At 40.8% G+C, this 15,708-nt stretch overlaps 1 pseudogene; it reads left to right on the top strand.

Moving 5' to 3' along the window:
* The first annotated feature begins 624 nt into the window (after window positions 1-624).
* LOC149140867 (uncharacterized) overlaps window positions 625-15,708 on the top strand; it is a 69,753-nt pseudogene continuing 54,669 nt past the window's right edge.

The raw sequence follows: 15,708 nt of genomic DNA, 5'->3' as shown, positions 1-15,708 counted from the left end.
CCTAAGAGGAACCCACAGTCGGGAAAATCCATCGCACAAGAAAATGCCAAAATGATTGACCTAGAGCCAGAAGAAGAGGTTGAAGAAATCCCCATGGATGATGAGGATATTGCAGTGGAAACAGAGGTCGTTGAAATTGAGGGGTCATACCCCATATCTAAGTTACCTGAATACATTCCTTCGCACAGGGGCAAGACGAAGGTGCCCAAAGATATTGATGAGATTAAAGTCACCCTACACACACCCCTCCTATCAGACCAAATCGTCTTTGAGGGACTACGCTTGGGGCGTGTCCCCCTTTTGAAGTTGGAGGACTGGGACTTAGCAGACACGGAGCACTTCCCTCATTTAGCGACATACCAACTTATGCACCAGGTCTTCCACAAAAATACTGGAGTGACCGTGTTGGAGCCGAGGAAGTGGCTGAAAGGTGTGGACAAGGCAGGCCTGTTAAACCTGCTATGGGTACCACATTACAACCGTGCACCTATCACACTGGTAGTGATCAAGAAGCTGATGTGCTTGGTGCACGACGGGTGTCTGTGACTAGAGGAACCGATACTGATCATGGACATGCTGATCCATAGGATCACGCGGCTGCCATACACAAGAGAAAATCCAGCCATGGCGTTTGGCAGAAAGGTCGGTGAGCATGCGCTTGCCGAGGCGATGAAGGAAAAATTCAAGCTAGTAAAGAAGTCATTCGACTACGCCATTTCGAGCATCTGTGACCCTGCGGTCAAAGTGGCAACACAAATCTTAGCAAGGAAGGTGATGCGAAAGTGTTGCATAGATGAAGTGTTGGCACCAGTGATAGCTTTGGTGGCCCAGTGGGCGAAGAAGTCCAATTTAACTGGGTGCACTACCTCTGCAATGAGTTCCTCGTGAACTACTGCGAGGCACAAGATCACAGTAAGACCTTTCACTATGCATGGCTATTGTTTTCCATAGTGTTGGTTGCGTGAGATCTACCTGAAGATAGCCAGTTCCCTCCGATCACGCCAGACCTACCAGAGGCAGCAAAGTTTGCTTCACTGTGGGTGATGAAGGATCCTCAGTGAATAAAGGAAAGCAAGATCTTTTGGATCTTGATGGAAATGAGCATACATATGGCCATCAACCACAAGCTGCGGTTGACACCTACAAATTTTGAGAAGTTACAGGAATATGTGGAATTCAAGGCTGACTTCCACCATGTGTCAATATGGGTGTAGAAGGACCCTGAGCAAAAATGGCATGACCTGCCATACTTGGCCATCGATGATGCAATTGCAGCAGTCCTCGACTGCTGGCTGGCATATTGGTGCAATGCCACGGACTCGACGATGGGGTCTAACAAGACCGCCATGCAATGGAAGAAGGAAGAAGCCAAGATGAAGATGGAACAGTTGGTCGTGAAGAGGAGAAAGGAGACTGACAACAAGGCCAAGGCAGAGCACACTGCCACGCAGCAGTCGGGTGGACAGGCAGGTGAAGAAGAGTGTGACTCTAACCGGAGTCAAAAGTCGCCTACCCTAGAGACAGAGGAAGAAGATGATCAGATAGAGCAAGGAGGAGCAGACCTGGAGATGACTCCATTTCGCACCAAGCACACCAGAGATCCAGAGAAAGTATGGCCGCGAAAGAAATCCAAGACTAGCACAACGTCTCTAGACCTGATCACCCTAATAGAGGGGGACTTAAACGACAGAGGTGATACGATGCGGGATTCCACTGCGGAACTACTGCAACAGTTCGAGCAGCAAAAATAGCAAGCATTGGGAGCTATACAGATGAGTCTGCGTGAACTGCAGATCCACGCATCACATATACAGACCAACGTGGTGTCAACCATCTTGGCGCCCGGCACCTCAGAAGCTGCAGGGATACTGCGCGGAAGGGATCCCCGAGCAATAGTGTTGCCGGATAGAGCACTAACAACAAACACTGAAGCTAACAGACCTGCTGTCAGTGCACTCAAGAGAGTTGGACTCAACCTGACCGCACTTCCGAATGAGGCGCTTTACCTTTTACAGGATAGCGTGATCACGGAACTTCAGGCCCATGAACAGTGTGCGTTACAGGTGATCAGCGAACAAAAGGTCAATAATGCCCAGCTAACCATGCAGAGAGACTCTGCCCTTAACCTTGTCAAAGACATTACAGACAAGAACCAGCGCATTACCACCGTCGTAACTGAGGCGTGCAGGACTGTCCCAGAGTTGGGCATTCTTGAGGCTGAGCCGATCGATGTGAGGGTTCGGAAGCTCGTTGTTGGAGTGCGAGATGCACGAACTGAATTGGCAAAGGTTCAGCTGGAGCTGAACCTCAAAATTGCATAATTGCAGTTGAAGGCCCAGCCTTCGACTCTGCCAAAGATCAGAGAGCAGCACAAGACCGCTGTGAAATACATGGTAGCAGCAATGGAGAGCACAGTAAAGGACTGTACCACGCTCTTCGAGCAGTAGCTCGAGGTAGTCACCTGCCTGTAAAAAGATTCTACGGTATAGTAGCTGGAAATAGAAGCACCTGAGCTACAGCAGCGCTACAACGAAGTCAAAGCAACAACGCACACTGTTGCCATCATGCAGAGGTTAGCTAAGATGTTGGAGGCCAAGGCGTTAAAAGAGCAGGTAGATGCAGCTCAGCACAAGGAAGTCGTGTTGAAGGCTCACTTGAAGCATTGGTTGGACAAGGCCTACTTGATCACGACCACTATTGAAGGCAAGCTGGCTAGTCTGCAGGAGACTCAGTAGAAGATTAAGTCCGACAGCCTAGGGCCAACAACAGAGCAATTGGTCGAGGAGATGAAGCAGGCGGCAACACAGTGCATTGTCGGGATAGCAGTTGTCAAAGTCGAGCTGGAAGGTCTTCGCGACAAGATCTCCATGCCAACCGAGTGACTCGAGGGTGAGTCACCATGTTTGTGTTGGGGACCTGTTGGGAACGGGTCCCTTGGGGGTCAATTTTGGGGTTAAAAACCCAAGTTTTGGGGTAGAAGGCCCAAAGTTTGTATAAAGAAATGTAAAGTCTCTGCATTTTTTGGTCGCAGAGCGCGAATATATCTAAAGTCAAAAAGGGTTTTCTACCCTTAGTCTAGATAGCTTGTGTTGGTTTTGGAGATCCTCCCTTGGTTCACAGACCATGGGATTGTATAAAAAGGAGGTCTTAGAGGAGTCTAAGAGAGGTCAGTCGGGGAAGTAGAAGTACTTGATGAGTCTATAAAGAGCTTAAGAGTGAGAGTCTTAGCATAGGAAGAGGCTCTATAGCTAAGTACGCAGAGGCCTAGGGTAAAAGTATGCAACTGAGTGCGCAGACCCCTGCAGCTGTGTGCACAGGGTAGATAGAGTCTGTATTGAGAATCTGAATCATCAATAAAGATAAGTATTTTGAAATTACCTTGTACTTTCCATCTGTGTGTGTGTTATTTTACTTTTGCTATGAATGATGTGCTTATGTTATGTTCAATACTGGGGTTATGAATTAATGTTATATTGATGTGTGAATCTATGTATTTTACTCTATCATATGAACGCAAGTAAGAATATATGTTACGCGAAGATAACCGTAATGCATGTTAAAGTTAACCAATCCATAAGCTAATCTAGGTAGACACAAAAGTAAGGATAATTACAGAGGTGTGTAAGCACCTGATCTATCTATTGAGGGTCCATGAAGGACGATCAGAGACTTCTGCAAAGGCTCCAAGGACGAATAAGAGAAGTAAATTGATAAGCCCTAAAGGGCTTATCAGTCTGCACGAAGGTAGAGCAAAGGTCTAAAAACCAACATTACAACCATCTCATGGTGTGAAAACTTTGTTCCTGCACCCCCCATACTGCTTCGAGTGAGACTTTAGTCCATGCTCTGTGGATTGATGCTGAAAGGGCCAGTAGTGTAGGGATTTGCTTAGCTACTTAATGTTGAACCTGGGTCAGGACCCATCAAGCCAACATGTGTGATAAAGCCAAATTACATGTAACCAAGTAGTGTAGAGCTAGATTTGTGATTGCATCCAAACTAGTAGATGAGGTTGACCTTGATGTTGTACATTTGGATATATGTGGCATTGTATTATGGAGTCCATATTTGTATGACAGGAAAAAAAATTCTTTCACGATGAAAACAAGTATCATTTCATGAAAGATGAGGTGGAATACATTGTTAGAGCTCATCGTGCCAAAATTAGTGCCAATATTGTAAGTGCAGGTCACATGAAGAGATTGATCAATTCCAGTAAAGGGTGCATGCTCATGGTTGTGAGAACAAAAGATGTAGAGATATCTGAAGCTTTCCAAGGTTGTGATCCCACTCATAAAATAGAATTGTATGAAATTGTTTCTAACTATAATGGGTTTTTTCAAGAACCAAGTGTTGGGTGTGTCTTATATTCTTTCCACGACTAGCATCAAGCATGAAGCGAGGGTGTTAGAGGGGCTATAGTCAGTCGCCCCTTCGTTGTGTGGGACGTAGTGGGGTGGTCACAGGAGGGGCGGTATCCCACCTTGTCAGGGGGTTTGAGGGGTGTGGTAGACCCCTTCTATGGGGTCCATGGAAACTCCCCAAGAGAAAAAAAATGGATCCTATATTAGGTGGGTAAACCTACCTATGGTTTTATGCATGGGTTTTACATGTGATTTTGGGCATGATGGTTTTCTTCCCATGGTATCTTGTAGATCCAATCAAGGGAACTACAGTTATGTTCTAATCCAAGGTTAATGGATTGGGGTTTATGAATTCTTCGGCATGTATACATATGCATTGTGACATTGAAAGGAATATAATGAAAAAATCAATCTAGTAGTCTCGGTTTTTGGATCTAGGGGAAAATATATGTGTATATCTATTTTATGTTTAATGCTCTCGCCATTGTTTATTTTCTATTTTTTAGAAAACGTATGCAGTTAGTTTTTCTACAAGGTTAAAACGTACATTTTGTATCAGGGTTGTTTTAGCTTTAAGGGGACCCCTTTGTTGCTGAGGGGTTTTCCTCGGGCTTGTGGTAGACACTATTCAGTGGGAGATCTACAGGATCGATTCTTACAGTGAAAAAATATGGCAAGCAGTGGAAATATAGAGATCGGGAAATTTAATGGTCAAAGTTTTGAGTTGTGGAAACTCAATATGGATGATCCAATGGTGGATAAAGATCAGTGGATCATAGTAGATCCTGGTACTAAACCAATGACAATGTTAGATGAATATTGGGGGAAGTTGGATTGGAAAGCAAAAAGCACAATACGATTATGTTTCTCATATTCAGTATTGTTGAATGTATCAGGGGAAGCTACAACAAAGGCTTTGTGGGGCAAGCTAGGGACTTTGTACCAATCTAAGTCTCTGGTGAACAAAATGTTCCTATGGAAAAAGTTATATAACCTGAGGATGAAGGATAGAGACTCGGTGACAGAGAATCTTAATGCGTTTAATACTATGGTAAGCCAGTTGTTATCTATTGATATTAAAATTTCAGATGAAGATAAGTGCATCATTTTTCTGTTTTCTCTACCAAATTCACGGGATAGTTTGGTTGTTGCAATGGGTATAAATACAACTACCTTGAAGTTTGATGAAATAGTCTCATTCCTGTTGTCAGAGGAGATGAAGTGGAAAATTATGGAGGGCCAGAATGGAGATGCCATGTCTATATGAGGATGGTCCCAGAACTGAAATAAAAATAAGTCCTTGAGTGGGAGATCTAAATCTAGAGGGAGATCTAAATCTCCAAGTGATCAGGTGCTCAAAATTATGTTCAAAAATCAAAATTATCAGAATGGTGTGGAATCTGAACGACTCTGTAGTGCTCGTCATCCTAAATCTGGCGCAACTCGTTTCGCGCAAAACAAACACCGTATGCTTCCAGAAACGCAATTCATTCACTTTGTCAAACAGGTAAAAAAAATATGGCAGAGGAAATGACATGGCAAAGTATTCAATGAATGGGAAAGAACCAAGTGGTAGGCTTCCATTGGCCCCACATTTCGTAGATCGTAGAAGGAAGAGGTCTGTGGTTAAGAAAATCGGCCCCCAGCACTACCGAGTTGTGATTTGCGATATCGCAATCGCAGATCGGAGGCGAGTCGACAGTAAAGAATCAGCCCTAAAGAGAAGCCAGAGAGTGACGAGATAAATTACAATCACACATCACATGGATCAAGTGCATTTACACAATTGTCCCCGGCAAAGTCAGGTTGCGATTGCGATATCGCAATCGCATATCACATAGCACAACGACCTATTATGGAGAATCACCCCTTCTCCGGCCGATCGTGATTTGTGATGGAACTATCGGCGTCGATAATTTATGGTTGCCATGTGTCCTCCTAATGGTCAGCTAAAGATTTGGTTGGAAATATAGGTCAGAGGCGAGGGTCGAACCCGTGACCTCCCATACAACAGCGCCAAATTTTATCGTTGAGCCTGCAGCGCATGACTTAAAAAACTATGGTCACGAATTACATTTTAAATTATGTTGACCGTAAGGTTGGGGGGAGACTGCCAGCATAACCACCACCGGCCCTCCCATGTGAACACCTCGTCTGCAGCTCGCAGTAGTTATGTTGCCGCCATGGTAACCGCACCGCCAACTACCAATCCAAACACCCATGTGACCACCTTATCTGTAGGTCGTGACATTTTTTTATAACCGCCAGCAAGGTTATAGGTAGAACTATCTTTCCTACAATTTTTCCCACTGTGCGGTGAAATCTTTGCCCAGTTAACGCTTTTTGGGGCGAAATTGGAGCATCATGCAAGATTTAAAGCGAATAGTGGGCTAACTAGGAGGGGTTATAACTTCTTTAGTTTTCAACCAAATTGGATGCAAAAAGAGTCTAGATGGTTGTTTTGGGACATTCTTGACTCATTGGAGCAGGTTTCTGAGGCATTTGAGCATTATAAAAACATATTTTTACACTTTTGAGCATAATAGAGAGGATCAATCCATTAGAAGTTGGACCAAGGAGATGTAGCCCAGGAGGGGTGAACTCCTTTATCATGTTCCTGTTGTAATGTGTTTTTTATGATGTTTTATACATGTTTATGTTGTTGTTTAGTCTCTTATTTATGTTAAATTGCTCATAAAATTAACATAAAAACTCATCATTTCACTTGCAAAAATTCATGAATCCTTAAGCACAATGAAATCATTTTGTTTCTAATCTGAGGAGGATCTTAGCACCACAATCTAATATTCTAAATTAGATCATTTTGGTATCAGAGCATTATGTTTTCTTTGTGAAAGAAGGATTTAACTATTTGCAAGTTTATGTCACACTTACGAGGTCAAAACTCAAAATAGGAGAAGGGAAGCTGGTTAGAAGCCCTGAAGTTGGGTCAAGGGGAAGGAGAGAAAGGTTTCCACATTCTCCAACACCAGTTTAGCCTCGAGTTGCAGTTGAGACTCCAAAGATCATGCCTCATGAAGGAGAACCTACAAACATTACAGAAGATGAGAAGACCTTTAGAAAGGCTTTCTTTGATATGACAGAGATGGTAAAGGTCCTCTATGAAGAGAGGAATACCAGGTTGCAAGGGGAAAGTTTCAAACCTCCCAAAGGAGAAGGTTCTTCAGGAAGAGGTAATGGAAATGGAGACAAACCTCCACCCTCTCCACCATCTTCTTCATCTTCTTCTTCACAAGCATCTTCATCCTATTCCACTAACACAACCCTTATTCATACTCATCATCATACTTCAAAAGGAACTGGTAAATCACCTTTTTTAAAACTTGATGTTAAATTTGAGTTGCTCATGTATAATGTGAAGTGAATGCAGAGAAGTTTGATCATTGGATTCATCAATTGGAGGTCTATTGCAGGATTCAAAATCTTCAGGAGGATGACATAAAGATTCAGTTAGCTTCCTTGAGAATGGAGGGTGCAACACTAGTATGGTGGGAATCAAAGACCCAAGAGGAGATTAAAAAACATGGTAAGATCTCAATTTCTTGGAATGATTTCATTGCTGAAATCAAAAGACAATTCTATCCTCTAGCTTATATGCATAAATCCGTCATGAATTGGCAGAACTTTAGACAGCTTAAAGGTAAAAATGTGCAATATTACACCCAAGAATTCAGAAAAAGTTCTTTGATGTTAGGTGTAGATTTGCAATCACGGGACACATTGTTGAAGTACATAGGGGGTTTATATAGTTACCTTAGGTATACTATATTAATCTTTAATCCCAATAATCTAGATGATGTGTGTGTGCAAGCCACTCATATTGAGGCAAGATGGAAAACACTCGAGAAGAAGGTTTTAAAAATCCATTTAAGGGTAAAGAGAAAGAAAAGGGTTTCAAGGGAAACAAAACTACATCCGTTAAAAAGGAAGGAGAGAAAACGATATGTAAACATTGTTCCAGAGAGGGTCACAATGAAGCTCATTGTTGGAAGCTTCATCTCGAAACGAAACCAAATAAATGCAACAACCAAGGAAAATAAAATACAGTTGTCATCATTCAAGAGGATTTGGGATCCAATTCGAGTGATGAAACTAAAATTATAGCCATGGTTATAAAAGGAAAAAATCCATTGCTAGCACTAGTATATCAAATTGTCACACTAGCACTCCAAATGAAGAAACAATGATTGAATTATTTCATGTGAGGGTAATCTCAAAACATACAAAAATCGAAACACTTTTTGATAATGGGTCTCAAGCTAATTTGATATCTGATGTCTTAGTTGTTGTGTGTGGAGCATGATTGTTCAGAGATCTTTTGTTTCAGCCAGATGTATATCCCAGGAAGTTTGTACACCCCTCCACGCGAGGGGGACTTGTCCCCCCCCGCAGGGGTCCAAGGGGACCAATCCCCCCCGGATGGGGGATCCGGGGGCCAGCAGTCCCCCGGTGGGGGTTCGGGGGCAGCACCCCCGAAGCCAAAAATAGATGTAAAATTGCCTTGTAAAAGTATAGTAATTTCTAGTCAATCTGGGCCGTTCATTAGGCGGATGATCTGAAGGTAGAACTTAACCCTAGAAGGCAACCCCTCTCTTTGTATGAGGGCATTGTATTTGAGGCTGTGATATAGATGTGTATTCTCTGAGTGAGAAACAGAGAGGTGAGACTGTGAGAGAAAACAAAGGATATTAAAACGGATTTGTTGTAGGTTGTGTCTCTTCATTTTGCTAGATAATAGAAAGGAAGGACTGGCTGTTCGGGGTGGACGTAGCCCAAACTGGGTGAACCACGTATATCTGTGTCTCTCTTGTTTTATGCATTTTCTGTGTTTATATTTCTGTAATATTTTATGTGTTCCATTGCTCCGTAATATATAATTTTCTAACATTAGTCAAGAAACTTAATATTGAAACCATTTTACATCCCAAGCCATATCCATTGAGTTTGATATGCAAGGACACAAAATTACAAGTTAGAAGAAAATTTATTCTTTGGTTTACAATCACAGCAAACTCCATTGACAAAGTTGAATTATATGTTGTACCGCTTGATATATCAGGAATTGTTGTGGGTAGTCCTTACCTTTATGATAGAAAAGAAACCTTCTATCATCATGAAAACAAGTACCATTTGTTCAAGGATGGTGTGGATTATATTGTGCGAGCTCATTGCAAGAAACTAAATATTTCATTAGTTAATGCAGGGCAAATGAAAAGACTAGTGAATTCAAGCAAGAATTTATTGCTTCTTATGATCAAACCCAATGTTGATATTCATTATGAATTGTTTGATGGTTGTAATTCAAAATTGAAAACTGATTTGGTTGATGTCGTTAACCAAGATGATGAAGTATTTCAAAAATCAAAAGGATTTTCTTCCAAGTGGAGAATCCAACATGAAATATCATTGCAGCAAAAGTGTCTTCTTCCTAACATTGATATGCACATGATGTTAAGAATGGAAAGTGCAAAAATAACAAAACAAATGCAAGGATTGTTGAATAAAAGAATCATCCGACCTTCTCCTTTACCATGTGGTGCACCCCTTGTTTTGATGTTCAAGAAGAATGGGAAGAATTTCATTGAATGGGGTTCAAGAAATGGTTTTCATCAAAGTAGAGTTGTTGAAGGAGACATATGGAAGGCGGCATTCAAAACCAAGCAAGGTTTGTTTGAATGGCTTGTTATGTTTTTTTGTCTTTGCCATGCTCCTACTACTTTCATGCATATGAAGCAAGATGTAATGCGACCATTTCTAGACATGATAGTCTACTTGGATGACATTTTCATTTTTAGAAAATTTAATTATGAACATGTCATGTATGAGAAAGAAATACTTGATGTCTTATGTCAAGAACATTTGTTATTGAAGATGTCAAAGCATATGTTGGATAAAACTTCTTTGATGTACTTGGGCCATGATATTGGAGAAGATGAGATGAAGTTAGACTTCTCCAAGATTAATGCCATTATGGATTGATCAATGCTCAAGATAGTCATTTGGGTAAGAGGTTTTTTGGGAGTAGCCCAATGTTGGAGGAAAGATTTTGTTAAATTTTCTTCTATTGTATCTCATTTGCATTCTTTGGCAGTTGTGCAAAAGGTCTTCTAGTGGGGAGGCAAACAATAAGAGGCATTTAATGCTTTAAGACAAAATATCAATTCAGCCTTTATACTTGTTCTTCTAAACTTGAAATATTCATTTGAGTTTCAAGTTGATGTATGTGACTATGTCATGGGTGCAGTCTTTATGTAATATGGTAAGCCCATTTCATTTCATTCATAAATTTCCAATGGTACAGTGTTTAAGTTGCAGCGACAAGGACACTTCATTGCATGGGTTTTCTTCTACTATTCCACTTGGTCAAAAGGTATAAGAAAGGTATAAGTGATAAGTTTGTTGATGTACTTTCTAGGCCTATAGTTTGTGTAATTATTATCCTCAAGCATAATTTTGTTTTACATGAAAGTTATGTTCAAAAAAATACATACTTTCAAGATGTATATTCAAGCTTGAGTCAAAGGAATCAAGTAGAGGAATTTGATTACCATTTGCATCATAATGTATTGTATCATCTTGGTAAGAAGGATGTTGCTACTGATAGTAACATGGACAAAGCCAAATGGATAGAGGTTGGAAAGGTGAGGGAACTGTACCCTCACATGCTGGAAAACTGAAAGTAATATTTTGGAGTCCAAAAGGCTTCCAATGGGGAGGAGTGATCAAGTGCTCAAAATTATGTTCAAAATTCAAAATTGTGAGAATGGTGTGGAACCTGAATGACCAAGTAGCACTCATCATCCTGAATTCAGCGCAACTTGTTTCATGTGAAACGGACACCATATGCTTCTAGAAACGTGATCTATTCACTTTGTCAAATAGGTAAAAAAAAATATGGCAGAGGAAATGACATGGCAGAGTCTTCAGTGAATAGGAAAGCGCTAAGTGGCAGGCTACCATTGGTCCTACATTTCATAGGTCGTAGAAGGAAGAGGTTTGTGGTTAAGGAAATCTCCCCCCCAGCACTACCGGGTCATGATTTGTGATATCGCAATCGCAGATCGAAGGCGGGTCGATATTAAAGAATCGACCCCAGAGAAAAGCCGAAGTGTGACGCATTAAATCACAATAAAAAATTGCATGGATCAAGTGCGTTTACAGAATCGTCCCCAACAGAGTCAAGTTGTGATTGCGATATTGCAATCGCATATTGCACAGCACAATGACTCGTTATGGAGAATCACCCCTGCTCCAGTCAATTGCGATTTGCGATAGAACTATCAGCACTAATAGTTTATGGCTACCACGTGTCCTCCCAATGGCCAGCTCAAAATTTGGTTTGCAAGACAGGTCAGAGGCCAGGGTCGAACCCGTGACCTCCCATACAACAACATCAAGGTTTATCGTTGAGCCCACAGCATGTGACTTAACAAACTATGGTCGTGGATTATATTTTAAATTATGTTGACCGTCATGTTGGGGGGAGACCGCCAGCATAACCAATGGTAGCCCTCCCATGTGAACACCTCGTCCACATCCTGCAGTAGTTATGTTGCCGCTATGGTAACCGCACCACCAATTGTCAATCCAAACACCCATGTGACCACCTTATCTGCAGGTCGTAACATTTTTTTATAACTGTCGGTGGGGTTATGGACGAAATTAGTCATCCTACAATTTTTCTGGCCACGCGACGAAATCTTTGCCCAGTTAACACTTTTTGGGGCGAAATTGGAGGATCATGCCAGATTTGGAGCAATTTGTGGAGCGAATAGTGGGCTAACTAGGAGAGGTCATAACTTCTTCACTTTTTGACCAAATTGGATGCAAAAAGAGCCTATATGTCCATTTTTAACATTCTGGACTCATTGGAGCAGGTTTCTGAGGCATTTGAGCATTGGAAACACGTCTTTTTACACTTTTGAGCATAATAGAGAGGTCCAATCCATTGGAAGTTAGACCAAGGAGACGTATCCCAGGAGAGGTGAACTCCTTTATCATGCTCTTGTTGTAATGTGTTTTTGATAATGTTTTGTACATGTTTATGTTGTTGTTCAATCTCTTATTTATGTTAAATTGCTCATAAAATTAACATAAAAACTCATCATTTCACTTGCAAAAAATCATGAATCCTTAAGCACAATGAAAGAATTATGTTTCTAATTTGAGGAGGATCTTAGCACAGCAATATAATATTCTAAATCAGATCACCAGGAAAACTTGTAAAGGTGTGCTGGAAATTTGGAAAGGAAGGGCACTTCAAAAAGGACTTTAGATCTAAAGCTCCTGAGAAAGGAAACGGATTTGATGATGCTCCTTCTGCAAAGGCCAAAACTAGCTCAGATGAAGGTCGGGATGTGTACTTGGCTTCTTATTCAAGTACACATGTAGATCATGAGGCATGGTTGATTGACTCAAGTGCATCCTTTTACTTCACTCCCCATAGGGAGTGGTTCTGCAAGTATGAGAAATATGATGGTGGTGATGTCTTCTTAGGGGATGATATGAAGGCTAGAATCACCGGACATGGAAAATTCAAGTTGAAGTTGCAAAGTGGAAGGATTAGAACACTTCCACATGTTCTATATATCCCTGCATTGGCCAAAAATATTATTTTTGTAAGCAAGAAGGATGATGCGGGTGAAAAAATAGTGTTCGAGAAAGATACCTGCAAGATGGTTCGAGGAGCACTGGTATTGATGTGGAGAGTTCAGATTATAACTTTGTATAAGCTTCTGCGTAGCATTTTTATTGATGGGTGCAACAGTTCTGTGGTCCCTGAAAGTGGAGCAGAAAATATAGTGGTGTCTAGAGAAAAGACCATGCTATGGCATCAAAGGCTTGGACATATTGGAGAGAAGGGCTTTTGAATACTTCGTGGTAATGGTATGGTAGAAGGTATGTCTAATTTCTCTCTGGATTTTGATTTATGTGAACATTGTATATATGGGAAGCAGAATCGTGTGACTTTCCCCTCTAGTGCTAAGAGGGTGAAATGGATATTAGAGCTTGTGCACAATTATGTGTTTGGACCTGTGTCGATTCCATCACTGGGTAAGTTTGTGTACTATGTATCATTTATAGATGACTTCTCAAGGAATACATGGATATATTTCCTCAGGAAGAAATATGAAGTCTTTGACAGGTTTAAAGAATTTAAGGCTCTAGTGGAAAACCAGACAGAGAAGAAGATAAAGGTGTTGAGGACAGATAATGTTGGAGAGTTCTGCAAGAAGGAATTTGAAGAGTTCTGTAAAAAGTGTGGTATAGCATGGAAGAAGACTACTCCATACACACCTCAGCAAAATGGAGTTACAAAAAGAATGAACAAAATGTTGATGGAAAATGCAAGAAGCATGCTCAGTGGTGTCTGGTTAGGATAGGAATTCTGGACAAAGGCAATGGAGATTGTATATTACCTAGTGAATAGATCACCTTCATTAGTGTTGGAGGATAAGTCTCCGCATGAGGCATGGACTGGTAAGAAACCCTTTCTTTCACATCTAAGGTTATTTGGCTGTGATGCATATGTACATGTTCCAAAGGAGAAAAGAACCAAGTTGGATAGTAAATCTGAAAGGTGCATATTTATTGGGTATAAGGATGGTTTAAAAGGTTATAAGATTTGGAACCCAGAAACAAGGAAGGTTGTGTACAATCGAGATGTGGTGTTTAGAGATGTGAAATATGTTATTAAACATGAAGTCCTACCAAAGGAACTTGAGAAAATAGAGTTTGAGCTAAAGGAAGAAGAATCAGAATCTACAGCAAAAGAGGAATCAGAAGATGAAAAGCCACAAACTCTAGTTGTGAGAAGATTAGTTCGAGAAAGAAGACTACCATAAAGGTATATTCCATCTATTTTCTATTCAAATTTTGCTTTATCTATTACTAATGATGATCCCAGAATTGTCAGAGAGGCAGTAGATTCAGAGGATGGTAAACTCTGGAAAGAGGCCATGGTTGATGAAATGGAATCTTTGGACAAAAATGAGGCTTGGGATCTAGTAGAGTTGTGGTTGGAAAGAAACCCATTGGAAGCAAATGGGTGTTGAATAAGAATATGAATGTAGAAGGCAAGGTGGAGAAATTCAATGCTCGGCTGGTAGAAAAAGGTTATTCCCAGGTGTCGGGAATTGATTATGGTAATATTTTTTCTCCTGTTACAAAGGTAGCTTCTATTAGATTACTTTTATTTGTTGTTGTTGCTTTTGATTTTGAGGTAGAACAGATGGATGTGAAGACAACATTTCTTTACAGGGATCTAGAAGAAGAGATCTACATGAATCAACATGAAGGCTTTGCGGTGAAGGGAAAGAAGGAACTGGTATGCAGGTTAAAAAATTATTTCAATGGCTTAAAATAGTCACCAAGGATGTGGTATCAGAAATTTGATACATTTATACGGGGACTTGGCTTCACCATAAGCAAAGCGGATCACTATGTATATTATAAATTAATTGGTGACTGTGTTATTTATCTAGTCTTGTATGTGGATGATATGTTGCTAATTGGAAATGACAAAGAAATTATCCAAGAATTGAAGACCCAATCGTCCTCCAAACTCGACATGAAGGATCTCAGTGCTGCAAACTATATTTTGGGCATGGAAATTAAATGAGATCGAGCAAAGACGAAGCTTTAGTTAAACTAGAGGAAGTATGTCAAGATAATACTGTAGAGGTTTAATATGCAGGATAGTAAACCAGTGAGCGTTCCTATTATTGTAGGTGTAAAGTTATATGTTGAACAATGTCCCAAGACACAAGAAGAGGAAGAGGACATGTCTTGTTTTGCATACGCAAGTGAAGTTGGTAGCCTGATGTATGCAATGTTCTGTACTAGGCCAGACATTGAATATGCAATGGGAGTATTGAGAAGGTTTATGTCAAAACCGTGAAAGGAGCATTGGACAGCAATGAAGCATATTTTCAAGTATTTGCGTGGCACTAGTGATTATGGTTTGTGTTACCAAGTAAGACTAGGATTGGATATATTTTTTGACATTCATGGCTTTGTTGATGTAGACTGGGTTGGAGATCTTGATCAAAGAAGATTTACAAGTGGGTATGTGTTTAACCTATTTAGAGGTGCAGTCAGTTGGATGAGCAAGAGAGTTTGTAGTGGAACTTTCAACTACAGAGGCAGAATACATGGCAGCCACTCATGCAAGCAAGGAAGTAGTTTGGTTGCAGAGATTGTATTCAAGTATGGGGTTTTTACAGTGAGCTATAAGGATAGACTGTGACAACCAAAATGAAATTCTCTTGGGAAATAATATTTCTTATCATTCAAAGACCAAGTACATTGATGTTCAATATCA

Source organism: Pinus tabuliformis, chromosome X, assembly GCF_031772625.1.
Source record: "Pinus tabuliformis cultivar Carrire ecotype Pingquan chromosome X, CPIR1, whole genome shotgun sequence".
In the NCBI taxonomy this organism is placed as follows: Eukaryota; Viridiplantae; Streptophyta; class Pinopsida; order Pinales; family Pinaceae; genus Pinus; species Pinus tabuliformis.
Note: the sequence above shows the minus strand (reverse complement) of the source record. Positions and strands in the feature narration are given on the sequence as shown.